Genomic DNA, 15,898 nt, shown 5'->3' with positions numbered 1-15,898 from the left:
ACTGTCTGACATGAGTGCTGGGAACTAACCTTGGGTCCTCCAGACAGTGGTATGAGTGCTTGATCACCGAGCCATCTCTTTAGCCCAGGAAATATGTTTTTAACATCTTATTTTCAATAGACTTTTTATCAAATACATAGGGAAAATACATTGGGAAGAAAATTATCAGCATGAGGCTTAAGGATTTGACATTTTATTGTTTACTTGTGATATAAAATTACTATTCTTAAAATCTGCTTGCAGCGCTATGGAGAGAGTGTCATAGTAAATTCTTGTGAAATAATAGTCACCACCTGTTGTCAATGCCTTTCACAGAAAAAAAATTGCAGTGCCAATGAAGTTGCCTTTGCTCAATCCCTGTCCAGCTTGCATTTCTGAAAGAGTGCAAATTTCTTAGCAAGATCACATTAACAGGTAAAATTTATTCAATCCCAGAACATTGTCTTCTCAAATAAGAAAGAAATTGATTCCAATAGCCTTTGGCAATTACCTGTCTTTGCTGTTGCTCATGTCCTATGTTTAAAAGAGAAAGTAATGAATCCAAGATGAAAATCTCCTTTGGAGAATCAACTTAGTCAACATCTTCAATACAGGACTGAATTCTATTTGTGTAACAAAAGAAAAATTCCAAAGTAGTGGGACAAAGGCAATAAAGTATACACATTTGCACTAAGTTGTTGTTTCTTTAAAACAAAAAGACATTCTATACAGATGGTTAACACTTGCCACTGTTGATATTCCATCTAATTTTGAAGTCTTTGCTGTATCACAGAGGTTCTACACCTGAAAGCCAGTGTCTCATATTCATGTTCTCACCAAAGCTCCTATTGAGACTGGACTTATGAGAGGTATTTTCACAAGGGACAGAAGGTCCCAGAGAAACTGAGCCCATTGTTGTTTCGTATAATAACAGGAAAGTGACAACCCCACTGAGATCAACAATGAAGGCTTTAATCTAGGGTACATGGATTTTGATAGGATGCAGATTTATATGTGTATTCATGGAAGGTTTAACCAGTATTGTTATGACTTTATCCAGTTTGATGCTTCCTCCAATGCACTTTCTGCAATTCCTTCTTCTCTTTATTCCTAAGCCTGAGAAAACTTTTCCTCACCTTCCAGTGGCAAATTTTGCATCTTCAAAAAAAAAGATTTAATTAATTTTAGTGATATTTCATGATGTACATATGTGTGTGTGACTCTGCAAACTTGTGGAGGGGTGAGGCTCTACAGGGTCCAGAAGATGTCAGTTCTCTTAGAGCTACAGATATAGGCAGTTGTAAGCTTCAGGAGTGGGTGCTTGGAACTGAATTCCCGAGCTCTGCAAGAGAAATACTTGCCTTAAGTTCTGAGCAATCAGTTCAACCCCTGTTGACCATTTGTTAAAGGGAACATGACTCCAAAAGCTTTATTTGTAAGGATAGATACTTTGTAATTTCCAAGTTTGCTACGGGCATTATGAACAGGACTAATCATGAATCAGTACTGTAATTATTAACCATTAATATAATCAAAGCAAAGAGACCCCACTAATATCTATTGTGATGTAGTTTTTCATTTTCTAGTGTCTCCTCTTCCAAGTGAGCATTCAAATTGAAGAGATTTTGTAGCTGGATTTCAACAAGGTCCTTAAATCTCCCATAAGAACCAGTTTCCAGGGCTTAAGGCTGTCTGTTGAGGGTATGGATACACTGTAACACGTGTGAAGATTTTCTTGGGTGATGAGCCTGAATAGGTTTCTCCCAATTCTAGAAAGAAGAACCAACTTCATTCCATTATACTGTCTTTTCAGATAAATTTTGGAATATTACATCTCTGTATCTAGATAAAATGTAAGTATTCTTACAGCTTAGATGAGACAGTGTTTTATCCTGGAGAATACAGACAGTTGTATCTTCCTTTACATGGGTGTTGGTTGCTTAAATTTAGGATCCTATACTGTTATACTATACCTGTGCAAGTACCATCAGAGTCTCTTATCAAAGTGTGCTTATCACTTTGTGGGACGTTTTATCTGAAGGGACTGACCTAAATACTTTGTATTCTGATTACTATTTTTATTTTTCTTTAAGGCACACCCTGACAGCTCTGTACCATGAGTTTCTAAATTTCTCTAAGCCCTCATGACATTGTGGCAGACTATATTACTTTTAGTAAACTTTAAATCCCCAACAGCTGCTGGAAGTGCTGTGTAATTGGTGTTTTATTATGGACCAGTGACTGTTTTGTTTTATACTTTCTAACCCCTTCAACCAACTTAGAATAAAAGCAAATACAGCTGATTTGTTTGTTGGTTTGTTTTTAGATCTTCTCCATCATTGTATTATGAATGTGTTGAGATGGGCTCTATGTCCATTTCTCTTGAACCTGACTCAAGACAAAAGAAGGAAATTCAAGGTGCTATTCCTAATAATATCTACTTGTGAAGCTTCACAGTGAACTGGACCTTACTTACTGAAAGAAACCTATGATACCAACTGCAATAAAATTGGAGAGGGAGGAATCTTGGAAAGGCATGGATATAGTTTATTGATAGGAGAATTGTGATTTGTTGATGTGAGACAGTGGACTGATAGTCTGTAGTTCTAAATATGAACATCAAAATCACATTGTCTCCCACTCTCCTGGCTCTATTAGGAACCCTCCTTAGGACCATATCCAAATACAATATTGTTCTGGACACTCATAGTTTTATTCCTATATTTATAACCAAAGAGCCAATTTACTTTATTTGAAAATCTCTGAGTCAAACCTTTGCAGCTTATTTTCTCAAAATGAAAAACAAAACAAAAAAAACAAAAAAACAAAAGAAAACCCCTGATTTTCATCATGGCAAACAAAGTTTCTTAGATTGCTGAAAGGGAACTCGCATTTTTATACATGAATTATTTCAACAACAGTTACATAACTCAGTTCTTTAATTATTGAAAGGGTATCTGACTTCTTGATAAGTGTTAGGGAACTTTAACAAGTAGTTGTTCATTCTTCGGAGGATATGAACAGGAAGTTATTTTATAAACATGTGTGGGACTGCTCACAAATATATGCTCACTGACAAGCAAAATTACACTGGACAGAACAATCACTAAAAATGTTGAGAGTGCTGAAATAAAATGAGGTCTTCAATCATGGACACTTTTGAGCAGATGTTTGAAAGGTAAATAATTATAACTCATTCTTCTTGTTGTTCCAAATACACTTACTCAAGCAGAATACAAAAAAGTATCCATTCTATTTCAATCTTTAATGTCAACTATCTACCCATTCATTGAACTTGATTACAAAGTGAGTGGTATACCTTCTTACTCACCTGTCTCCTCTGTGCTATCTTCACGTTTTGTGACAATAATGAGTAACAAAGAGGTCCAACTTATTTGATAGACTTGATTATATGATTGAACTCTTCATGAATGATAGACAACACAACATAAAAGTAACAGGAGAGGAAACAGAAGAAAGACGGAGGGGAATTTATGATCATGAGACAATGTATGAGAGAAGAATAAATTTAAATAAAAGGATTAAATTTAGAATTGTGAAGGAGATATGTAATCTAATGTCCATTGTTCTTTCCTCTCTTTCCTCTAGCATTCTTTTCAGTAACATTGCTCAAAACAACAAATTTTGATAATTTTCACACATCAGTATTTATAATATTTTAGTTTATTATTTGAAAATATAAACATATATACATTGTATTTTGATCATATTAACTTACTCTAAGAGCTTTCTGCCCTTATTTCTTTTCTCCTTTTTTCCCACCACTGAATTTCCCTTCCCATTATTCTCTGTTTCTAAAACATAAGCAAGTATGAAGTCCTGAGGATGTTCTTTGCTTGACATTAGTGATAATGTGGTAAATTTCTTAAGATACATGAGAATGAATATTCAAAAATTTTTGAATAAATTGTATGACATTTGAATATCTATAGTTTTAGTCATGAATTCTCAAATGGAAGGAATATGTTCCCAGAGCAGGGTTTACATTTCACACCCTATGGATATCTGTTAATAATCTTTTGATTGACATGCACAGTAGTTCAGCACATGCTTGTGCATTGGAATGATTCTTAAATAAAAGCTAGATTTAAGAATGGAATGAGGACTTAAGGCTTCAGCATTTAACTAAGTTCCTGTAACTACAATTGTGTCCTTGAGTTAGTGACTATGTTTCAAAATAAGACATAGATTTACATTTTTATTAATGAATATATTGTTAATGTTTAAATAAGGAGAAAACCAATCAAAAATAAGAATGAAACTATAGTATATCTTATAATTAATTGCATTATAGTTACCACATGTATTTTTATATCTTTACAGTTCTGTATGTAATTTCTACAGTTGATGATTTTTGACTAATAGATCAAGGAGCCTTTATTTTATCAACTCATCAATAAATTAAAACCAATTATATTTCATTATTTTTTTGTTGACATTGCTTGAAGTAAAGACAGAGTGTAGAAAATGTGACTGAAAAAGGCCAGCCATTGGATTTGTTTCTACCCAGTATTCTGTTTTGCCTATTTACCTTGCATTGTATGATACATCTTGAGATACCATTAATCACTGTCATGGATAAGATATTCTTTAAGCAATCATATATGCTTAATTTTGAGAATTTCAAAATATTTTAAATGTTTTCAGATAAAGATTTTTAAATAAAACCAAGGGAATAAAATACAATTTCACAATGTGAAATTAGAAGACAATGTGATATATTATTTGTCTTTGAATAAACAGAAGCAGAAAATGCCCATGCATTATTAGCATTTACGGACTCACACACATATTTCTGTAGTCCTCTGTTGAGTACTGTTTCCATGCCATAGAACCCAAGTTTAATACATTAGCTTAGTGACTAGTGCACATTAGAGCCTATACAATAGTTTGTATATCGTTGCATCTTTATTCAGGGAATGTCTCCATGCAGTCACTATGGCAATAGTGCTTTTTAGCTATCTAAATAACTAAGCCATTTTTTATTTGACAGACTTTGTTAAATATAAAAAGGCCACTGTTTGAAGAACCTTTCGAGATGATTGCACATCATTAAATAAATTAAACACAATACTAAGGAATTTGGGAATCTGTAGTATTTAGAGAATTAATAGGATTTTTGTAGGTAGACAGTCAGATATTGGAAAAAAGGAAAATCGATTGTAAAGACATTGAAAATTAATTGTATTATGGAGTTAGTGAATACAGTAATAAAATTAATACAATGACAGTTGTTTGAAGATGAACAACATTACAATAGTTACAAATTCATGTTAGAAATCAAAAAATGAAATCACAGTGTGAGAGACAGGAAAAAAAAAAACTATCTCACCATGGTGGAAGTATAAACACAGGGAAAGAGAGGCCATGGGCAGTAACATGGAGTGCTTAAATGTCCCAAGTCAGAGGAGTGATAAGAGATCAGGAAATTGGAAGAGTGGGCACAATTAAGATTCAAAAATAAGAAAGGAAATGGAAGGGAGATTTTCTAGGAGGAAATGTGGGGTCACATGCAGCCAAAGATAAAAGTAAGAGCATTGCGTTAGCGGGTTTCTATGTCAGCAGTGAATTTTAGGAACCAAATTGAATATAGAACATCATGAAACTAGGACATCGCATGTCTAGAAATTGGCATCAAGTGGGAAGCAGTGAGGCCAGTGGTGAGCTATAGGTAAAAACATGAGAAATGCTGCCATGGAGAATTATCCTTTAGAAATAAACAATCTTTGATGTGCTTTAAACGTGCTAGAGAATTAATCTAGGTGGGAAAATGGGGGAAGAAAGAGTAAATGATGAAGGAAATTTTCAGATCTGGTAGGAAATGAGCAGAAATGAATGAGATTATTGGGTAGTAGGGTTTTCTCAAAAAGCAGTCAAAAGAGCTATTCCCAGACAAAGGAGAGAAGCCAGTATGGTGAATATTTTGGGAGATGTTGGAACAGAAAAAGAAGGGAAGGGATTTTTTTTTTAAATAGAGAATTTCTTTTAAAGAGATCAAGATCTTTATTCTTCCTTTTGGAGAACTCTGAAAAGTGGAAAGCACTTTTTAATTAAAATCCATAAACCCTTTTGTGATTTTTCGGGATCATGAATTGCTATGAAATTTCCAACATGTTTACTTCTCTTATCCTCTCATTGCCATGCTCTCCCAACATAAAATGGAAACTTTGATGATGGACATAGAAACATGCAGCCCCAGATGCTAAGATCAAGGAAGATTTATCCTGGTTACTCATAATGACCTTATGTGTCCACACTCAGCCACCAGGCTTCCTGAAGTGGCACTGTGTGACTACTTACAGCCATCTGTAACTCCAGTTCCAGAGGATCTGAAGCCCCCTTTTGACCTCTATGGACAATATACACATGTGGTACACATATACTCACCCAGACTAATACACACAACTGTAATTATATTATATGAAAGATAGCAGAAATCTATAACACCAAGCCTAAATACTTCAGGGAAATTCCATGCACATTGATCAATGGAAACAGACTTAAAAGCCTGGCAATTTTTGTCCAGTATGTGAGTGTATTGGTTCTGATTTTCATTACTGTGATGAAGTATCTCACAAAAGCAACATAAGGAATGATTATTTTAATTTCCAGTTTGAGGGTGAGGGTTCATAGTAGCAGGAACATTAGGCAGCTAGTCACAGTGTATCAGCATATGTAAAGCAGAGAAAGATGAGTGCTTGTCTTCAACTTGCCATTTCCTTTTTATTTTGTCTAGGACCTCAATGTAGGAATGGCTATATCCATACCCAGAGTGAATCTTCCCACCTCAATCAAACCAAGCCACTTTTATCTCAAGCTAGTTCAGATACTGTCAAAATGACAATCAAAATTAAAAGTTATAATGAGCCAGTCCTGAGGAGACATTTTAGTGTAGATTCTGTCTCAGGAATAGGCAGCACTGTTGTGCAGGCTCTGTTTCTTTTTTGCCAATCTTTCTGTCTCCTAACCCTTCCAAGTATATTATCACCAAGAAAACTTTCTTTTTAAACTCCTCTCTATTAAACACTGTCTCTGTCACTTAAGGCTCAGCTTCCTAGCAAAGTTGCCAAGAAGCTGTAGGAAATAATGAAGATGAACCTACTTTTCACCAAGTAGATGCTCACAGACACTGACACGAAATGAACACCTCATACTTCACAAAGAGGTGGGTTACACCTACACATTTAACCTGTTTAGCATTTGAGCATAATTATCCCATGAAAGTGGGCTTTATGCTTTTACCTCGTCATGGCTAAGTTCAGTTGGGATTAAAATTGGAGATCAGTTTCAGGAAAGAGTTACTATACCTGATTCATGCCACTGTTCTGAGATACGGTGAGTTTTCCATGTACCTGGGTGCACAAGTGTAGCTTATGTACTAGTGTAAGTGCAAAGCAAACAAGAGACCTGTATGCACGTGTCCCTGACTTTCGGCTTCTGGAATACAATGGAAAGAATATAATTATTCAGCCCTCTATACTTATTTCAGTATTGTACTTGGTTTGTGCTGCAGTCACAATAAGTAGGGGATTTTCTTTCTTCCTTCCATAGCTCTTCCTAAAGATTTGTTGTCGGTGACAGTCCACTCAGTGACAGGGTCCAGTTCTCAATGAACTACAGCTTTTCTAAAGTGAATGAAGATTCATGGCTGATAGCAAACTATTGTTGAGAATGAGTTCCCATCAGCAGAGCAATAACTTCATTCAGAGGAGCAGCAGTTCAGTCCAAATGTGTCCTCCTGAGAAGAATAGATCCCCATTTAAGTTCAAGGATGTGATGAAAAGGTAAAATGCAGCTGCACTGTCAGTATTTAAGAATGGTTTTACTTCAGATGGCTATGACAAACCTATGTTTCATAAATCATCACAAAAGTTAACTTTGGAGTTCAGGCTGAAATACGCCTCTAGTGGGAACAATTCACCATTGACAGAAAAATTAAAACAAAGCTTTATTATGACTTTCCTCCTTTTCAGCCAGGGTAACATTACTTCTTTTTTTTGACATGTCCATCTTGTCTAACTTTAATTCCACCAAAGAGACCAAAGCCTTGAGCAAAGTATCAGTACAAGTAAGAATTATATTAGAAAAAAAAATCACGTTTCATGTGACTTCTCCATGAATGTTTCCTTAAGTGAATTATCAAGTTTACTTTACTGGCTCTTAGAAGAAAGCTTGAACTATCCTTACATAATGACTCAACAATTGTTTTCAGAAGATTAAAGCCCATTAATTTGCAGAAGGAAAGTCAACAGAACCAATCTCTCTCTTTTTTTAAGAGGGCTCTCATTCCAGATAGCACTAAACTTGAATGACTCCCATATTTTGGGAAAATAAACTCCTATGTGACTCTGATAAAAAGACTTCCAAAAATTTGACCCTTCGCATTTTCTTTTTTCGGCATTATTTAGCTAGTTCTATTACAAATATTTACACAGGAAATATTTTTGTGTACCCTTTCATATGAAAGAAAATTAATGAATTAAAGAGTCTATTTACTATGAAAGTTAAGTATTTCTGCTTTGCTTGACCTAGGTATTATATTATATCCATCAAAGGTAACTGTATTTTGAGAAATTTTATAAGCATATGCAAATTAATATATACACAAGAAGATTCAGAAATTTGATTTGTTAATTTTGTACATACTGTACTTCATATTCTCCACTTTGGATCATATCTTATTTTTAAATTATTCCTTATTTTTTCTGAGATTATAATATAATTACATAATTTGTCCCCTTCCCTTTCATCCTTTCAAATGCTCACATATTTTTTGTGCTTCCTTTCTCTCTCTCTCTCTCTCTCTCATATATATATATATATATATATATATATATATATATATATATAAATATGGCCTTGGCCTCCTTTTCATATATATATATATACACACACACACACATATACAGCAGCAAAGATTCTTTCCAATTCTGTGTAGTTTATCTTCATCAGAGTGATTGTTTCTGTGTGTGCAGATATGAAGTATTCCCAGAGACATTTGTTAAAGAAGCTTCTTCTTTTACTTATGATGATAGATTGGAAATCAGGGCAATCAATAGATTAACTGAAACCTCCATGGAAATACTAATTCATGAAACTTAGAGAGAAAAACCTTAAACCTCAATTGAAGACCCGAAATATACAAAGACATCTCAAGTAATAAAAACAAAATCAAACAAAAAGAAATAAAGACAACAATACTTGACTTCAGGACAGTCTACAGAAATATAGTAACTAAAACAGTGTGATACTGCACAAAAATGGAAATGTGCACAAATGTAGTAGAACTCAAAGCCCATGAATGAATTCATGTTATACAGTCATCTGCCACAAGTACAACTGGAGAAAAAGACTGTTTTATAGGTCTGTTTTCCAGTGTTGGGTGCTACATGAAGCTTCAAAAGGAGGACTTTAAACCTGAAATTCAGGTTCAGTGTGAAGTCCAACTTGAAAGAAAATGACTCTATTATTTTGAAGAAGAGTAATATGCACAAAAAGTGTCTCTTCCCAAGCTATAAATCAATAAATCAACAAATCAACTGAAAAACAAATGTACTGTTCTATTTTGGAATCAATCTACTCCCCAAAAGAGTCTTTCTTTTCCAATAAAAATATAATTAAAAATGAAAAAAATATTATTCTAGGATCTTACTTAAGAAAACTAGAATTCATCAGAAGAAAACCAGTAATAGAGCAATTTTGGCTTCCAGATCACTATGTAGTTGGGAAGGATACTTATTAAATGACATGCTAAAATATCCTCAAAAGTTAGAATTTCTAATGGGGCGGATTAGAGTTCTAGTTGCTAATCATTAAAATTAAATTATCAACTTCATATCAGAATCTTTGAGTATCAGGGTTGGCTTAAGTTCTTGATATAGAAGAAGAAACCTTACAATAGAGGTTAAATGGCCTAGCAATAAGATCATAAGCAATTGGCCGTGGAGAATGCAAACAGGACACTGTGACCCGGGTCTCATTTAATGACATTTAAGTTATTCAGATACAGAAGAACTGACTATTTTATAATACCAATAACAAGTTCTATTTTAAGTTAGCACAGGAAGCAGTTGTGTATAAATTGAACGATGCAGGAGTCCATACAAAAATGAGAAACCTTAATGAGAATGTGCTATATTGTATTGCTATTATCACTGAATTACAATTCAATTTGGTCTTTAAAAACCATTTTAACAGCTTTCATTAAGGCAAATAAAGCCTTAGAAATTAAGCCTGTTAGGGGGCAATTGAAACTGATAACATTAACAAGTATAGGTCAAGAAAGAGAATACCACAGACATCATTTCTCTGCCCTTATCGTACAGCAGTGGTCAAAATGACTGAGTATAAATGTGGTTAGAGAAATTCAGGAAAACAATTATGACAGAGAGAAACATGAACAATTATGTAATCTCTAATCTTTCAAGTTCAAATCTTCCTCTGTAAGCATGCTCTGTTTGTAATGTGTATCAGAATCAGGGATTACTGAAAATATTTGAAAATAAAATTTAAATAGTATTAAGAGAAAGAGGTGGTTAGAAAAAAATCAAAAGATTTTGGCTGTGGGCATTAAGATAGAGTCAACTATAAACAAATTCTTTAAAAATTTAAATTACTGTATTTTTCATAATTTAAATTGTTTATAAGTAGCTACATATGGAAAAAAATTTAACAGCTCAACAAAATATTTAACAAACTAAGTTGTCTTGTTTGTAACCTAGGCTGGTGACTTGATACAGTCCCTCAATCCAGCTGCAATGATAACCACTTTCCTTCTAGCTTGTACTCCAGTATATGATATGGCTCAAAATATTTAACCATTACAATACAGTAAAGACAATTGATTGTCATTTTCATGATTACAATATACAAATATATCTACACATCTCTCTATATTTCTGTCTCAGTCCCTGTCTCTGTGTCTCTGTCTGTCTCTCTCTCTCTTTCTTCATTCCTTTCTTTCTATCCCTCATTATTTTGTCAGATGTGATACCAGGGACTGAGGTGCTAGAGAAGAACACACCACACATGTTTGGGAACACTTTCTTGTCTACCAGCCCCTGATAACCTAATTCCTGTCACACTCATGAGACACTAAAAGAAAATAAATGTTAAAATGAACTTTGAGGTAACTGCAGCTCCAGAAAATTCTTAGAAAGAATCCTGTAACCAACACAGAGTAAGAACCCCAGCTAAGTCAGACATAGCTTTCTGATCCACTGAAACTGAAGATAATGAGCATGGATCCTTTAAGCTGCTATATTTTGACTCCTTAGTATTCAAAATTACCTAAGTCACACAGTTTTAGGAAGAGGAAAAATGAAACCATTTTGTCACCCATAAATTCTGCACATATGGGAAAACATTTCTGAAATCAATAATAAAAGTTCAGACTAAAATAAACATATTTGTTCACATATATAAATTTATATTTATGTATTGATGTATGGTATGCATATATGTCATATATCTATCATATATATACATATATAAAATCATCATTATGATCATCTTCATTCATCCATCCATCCATCCATGGTAAACCGAACTGTGTATTCTAGGGTATATACACACACAAACAAAGATGTACAATTGGTTTCTATGCCATAAGTATGTGTAGACATGTACAATGAATATGCATGCTAATATTATCCAATATGAGTACCAAAATATAAAAACAGCCAACATAGAAAATATTACATCTAGCATTTTTTTACATTTATCATGTAGTGAATGCCTATTTGTATATAAAATAGAAAAGAAAGACAAAGGAAACACTTGGGTAGTGTGTGGACACAGGTTGAGTAGGAAAGTTAAAATTCAGTGGGAGAAATAGGTTACAGAAAGATGATGTAAGCCCTGTATTACTTCTGAACATAGCTTTCCATGTGCTTAGAACAACCAAGATAAAAGAATAGAGATAAAGAAAGAATGGATGGGGGAGTGGATGGGGGAAAGGGTACATGTGGGGGTATCTTGGAGGGTTGGAGGGAGGGGAAATAGTGTTTAGGATTTATTGTATGACAGAAGAATCTGTTTTTCAATGAAAAAGAAAGAATAGACATTGTCCAGAATTAACAAAGTTTATGAAAATCTGCATTTGAAAATAAATATAGTGTGCTTTTTAGAATGTAGAAAACTGATAGAGAATAAATGTAAGACATAGTGACCAAAACAGAATAAGATAAATTATGGGTAGGAAAATCCTGAAATCCTGGAGGATAATTTAACATGATCAAGTGCTACTAAAAAAAGACATACATTATCATAAAAGCTTCAACCTTTCAATCTGCCTATGAGGAACAGACAATAAATAAGGCTAGACTCAAGAACATTTGTAAGAAATAGAACTTGATTGGCAACACATCTTCTCAGTTATCTTTATTCAAAGTCAATGCTTTCATAATTACATGGAAAATAAAGTTATAAAATGATGGAGAAGCTCAAATGTCTATAATGAACTTATAGAAAGTATACAGAGAATATTTAAAGTAAAAGAAAATTATGTTTCATTTCCAATATCAGTATGTTACCTTTGGTATCTGTTTGGAATATTTGTTCCCAGATTCTCAATAGCTTCTTCAAAGAATTGGAAAAGTACATACAGAAAGCATAAAACAAAGATTTTCACTGAATAGCCAAGTCAAACACAGAGTAGTTATCCTGCAAGGAAACAGCAGGTCCTTACAAGGCATGCATCTCAGTGGAACCTTCTAACTGTTCAAGGTTTCTTTTGTGGGCCTGTAAGGAAAAATAGTTGCTTGTTAGATGCAGAGTGTAGTAAGTTTCTACCTTTGGATAAAAGGCTTGAGTTATGTAAACTGTAGTTCATTGTGCATGTCTTTTCCCATGATGCATTTAATTTTAATCATGCATGCCCAATATTGCATATGCATAAAAATATAAATAGAGCTCATAATTTAAAATTTTATTCAGTAAGTGGTAAATGTAGAAGAGTGAACATGCTCCTTTATTTAAATGGGTATCATAAAACCAGGTCCCAAACAAGATGGGTCATCTCGTTGCTTCAATTCCCAGATGTCATGTTGACTGCCTTCCTAAACTCAAGGAATAGTGAAAGAAGGCAATGATTGGTAAGGAAATTTGGGAAATAGCCCCTTCTGGACATTCCAGAGCTCTTGCACGCACGAACTCACAGCAGCTGTGACTACCTGTATTAGACATGGACAGATTCTACCCAGTCAGTACTCCAGTATGGATAGAGGAATGATAAAAAGCCCTACACCTAGCTGAAAGCTATTGACAGTTAGAAACTGATAAGAAATGGAGAGTCAATTTTTTTTTCAGGAATGTGGCCATTCATAGGTTACCAATATTACCCACAAATGGCCATGAATCAATGTGCAATACTACCTAGACTCAGTGGGTAATAAAGAAAAAAAGGAAGATATGAAGTTGGAAAGGGGATTTGGGGGAACGGAAGAAGTTGGAGGAGGGAGTAGCTGGTAGATATGATCAAAATATATTCCATGCATGTACAAAATACTTAAAGAACAGACAAACAAAATAAAACTTTAATAAGAAAGGATAACAGTGTATTTTTGTGTGTGTAAATTCTGAGTCTAAAGCAAGCCACAGTTAATGTGCTTATGAAGTGCTGACTTCGTGAGATCTGAAGGTAGAGATTGCACTGGTTAGCTTTGATGGCACACAGAAAGATCCATATTCATCTCATATAGAAAACTTGCACCAACCCATCATTTTCCCCAAAAGTCTTTTCACTAAGTGAAGGGTACTTTCTAAAAATGCTACTCTTTTTTTTTTTGTTAAGAAAAATTTTTCATTCATTTTACATACCAATCATATATCACCCTCTTCCCTTCTCTCACCCTCCCAGCCTCCCCCTCCCAACCCACCCTCTAACTCCCCCCAACCACAAGAAGGCAAGGGCCTCCCATGGGGAGACACATCCTGTAGAGGCAAGTCTAAGTCCTTCCCCCTGCCTTAAGGCTGCATTAGTTGTCCCATCATAGGCATTAGGCTCCAAAAACCCCACTCAGCACCAGGGATGGATTCTGATCCTACTGCTAGGTGGCCCCAAGCAGATTAAGCTACACAACTATCTTGCCATGAAGAGGGTCTAGTCGATTCCCATGCAGGCTCCACAGACATTGATCCAAGTTTCATGAGTTCTCACTAGTTTGGTTTGGTTGTCCCTGCAGGTTTCTCCATCATGATCCTGATGCACTTGCTCATAGAATCCCTCTTCTCTCTCTTTGATTGGACTTCTGGAGGTCTGCCTGGTGTTTGGTTGTGGATCTCTGCATCTGCCTTCACCCATCATTAGAGGGAAGCTCTGTGATGACAGTTAGGGTATTCACCGGTCTGATCACTGGGGTAAGCCAGTTCAGTTCAGGTACTCTCTTCACTATTTCTAGTAGACTAAGCTGTGGTCATTCTTGGGGATTCCTGGCAACTTCCCTAACACTGGGTTTCTCTCTATCCCCATGATATCTCCCTGCTGGCATACCTGTACATCAATATGTAGATAACTGAAAATAGATCTATATCTATCACCATCACAAAACTCAAGTCCAAGTGGATTAAAGATCTCAATATAAAACCAGTTACACTGAACCTGATAGAAGAGAAAGTAGGAAATAGTCTTGAATGCATTGGCACATGGGACCACTTCCTAAATATAACGCCAGTAACACAGAGACTGAGAACAACAATTAATAAATGGGACCTCCTGAACCCAAGAACCTTCTGTAAGGTGAAGGACATAGTAAATAAGACAAAACAACAACCTACAGAATAAGAAAAGATTTTCATCAACCCCACATCTGACAGAGGACTGATCTCCAAAATACATAAGGAACTCAAGGAACTAGTTATCAAAATAACGAAGAATCCAATTAAAAATGGGCTACAGAGCTAAACAGAGAATTCTCAAAGGAAGAATTCCAAAGGGCTGAATGATATTTAAGGAATTGCTCAGCATCCTTAGCCATCAGGGAGATGCAAATCAAAATGACTCTGAGATACCATCTTATACCTGTCAGAATGGCTAAGATCAAAAACACTACAGACAGCTTATGTTGGGGAGGATGTGGAGCAAGGGGAACCCTTCTCTACTCTTGGTGGAAGTGCAAATTGGTATAGCCACTGTGGAAATCAGTATGGTGGTTTCTCAGAAAGTTGGGAATCAATCTGCCTCGAGACCCAGGTATACCACACTTGGGCATATACCCAAGAAATGCTCAATAATCCAAAAGGAACACATGCTCAGCTATGTTCATAGCAGCATTATTCATAATAGCCAGAACCTGGAAACAACATAGATGACCCTCAATTGAAGAACGGATTAAGAAAATGTGGTACATATACAGAATGGAGTACTATTCAGCAGAGAAAAACAATGACATCATGAAAATTGCAGGCAAATGAATGGAACTAGAAAATATCATCCTAAGTGAGGTAACCCAGACTCAGAAGGACAAACATGGTATGTACCCACTCATAAGTAGATACTAGATGTAAAGCAAAGGATAATCAGACAACAACCCAGAACTCCAGAGAAGCTAGCTAACAAGGGAAACCCAAAGAGGGACATAAGGATCACCTGCGAAGGGGAAATAGATGAGCTCTCCATGAGTAAACTGGGGATGAGGGGTGGGCAATGTAGGGTAGTGGATAGGGCATGAGATCATAAGGGAGTAGGATGGTTGAGCTGGAACAGGGATGGAGGAGGAAAGCAATGAAAACATGCTTCTCTTTAATCAATGTTTCTATGCTTTTCTCCACAGTCAACAATATATTGGCAGTTGGATTATACTACTGCTGATAGGCCATAAAATTCTTTTCAAAATGTTCCCTTTATCTCTACTCCTTAAGAGTCCTGATTCATACACAACACCTGCTCTTAGAATTTAAT

Source organism: Peromyscus maniculatus, chromosome 3 (genome assembly GCF_049852395.1).
Source record: "Peromyscus maniculatus bairdii isolate BWxNUB_F1_BW_parent chromosome 3, HU_Pman_BW_mat_3.1, whole genome shotgun sequence".
Classification (NCBI taxonomy): Eukaryota; Metazoa; Chordata; class Mammalia; order Rodentia; family Cricetidae; genus Peromyscus; species Peromyscus maniculatus.
This window is presented reverse-complemented; position numbering follows the sequence as displayed.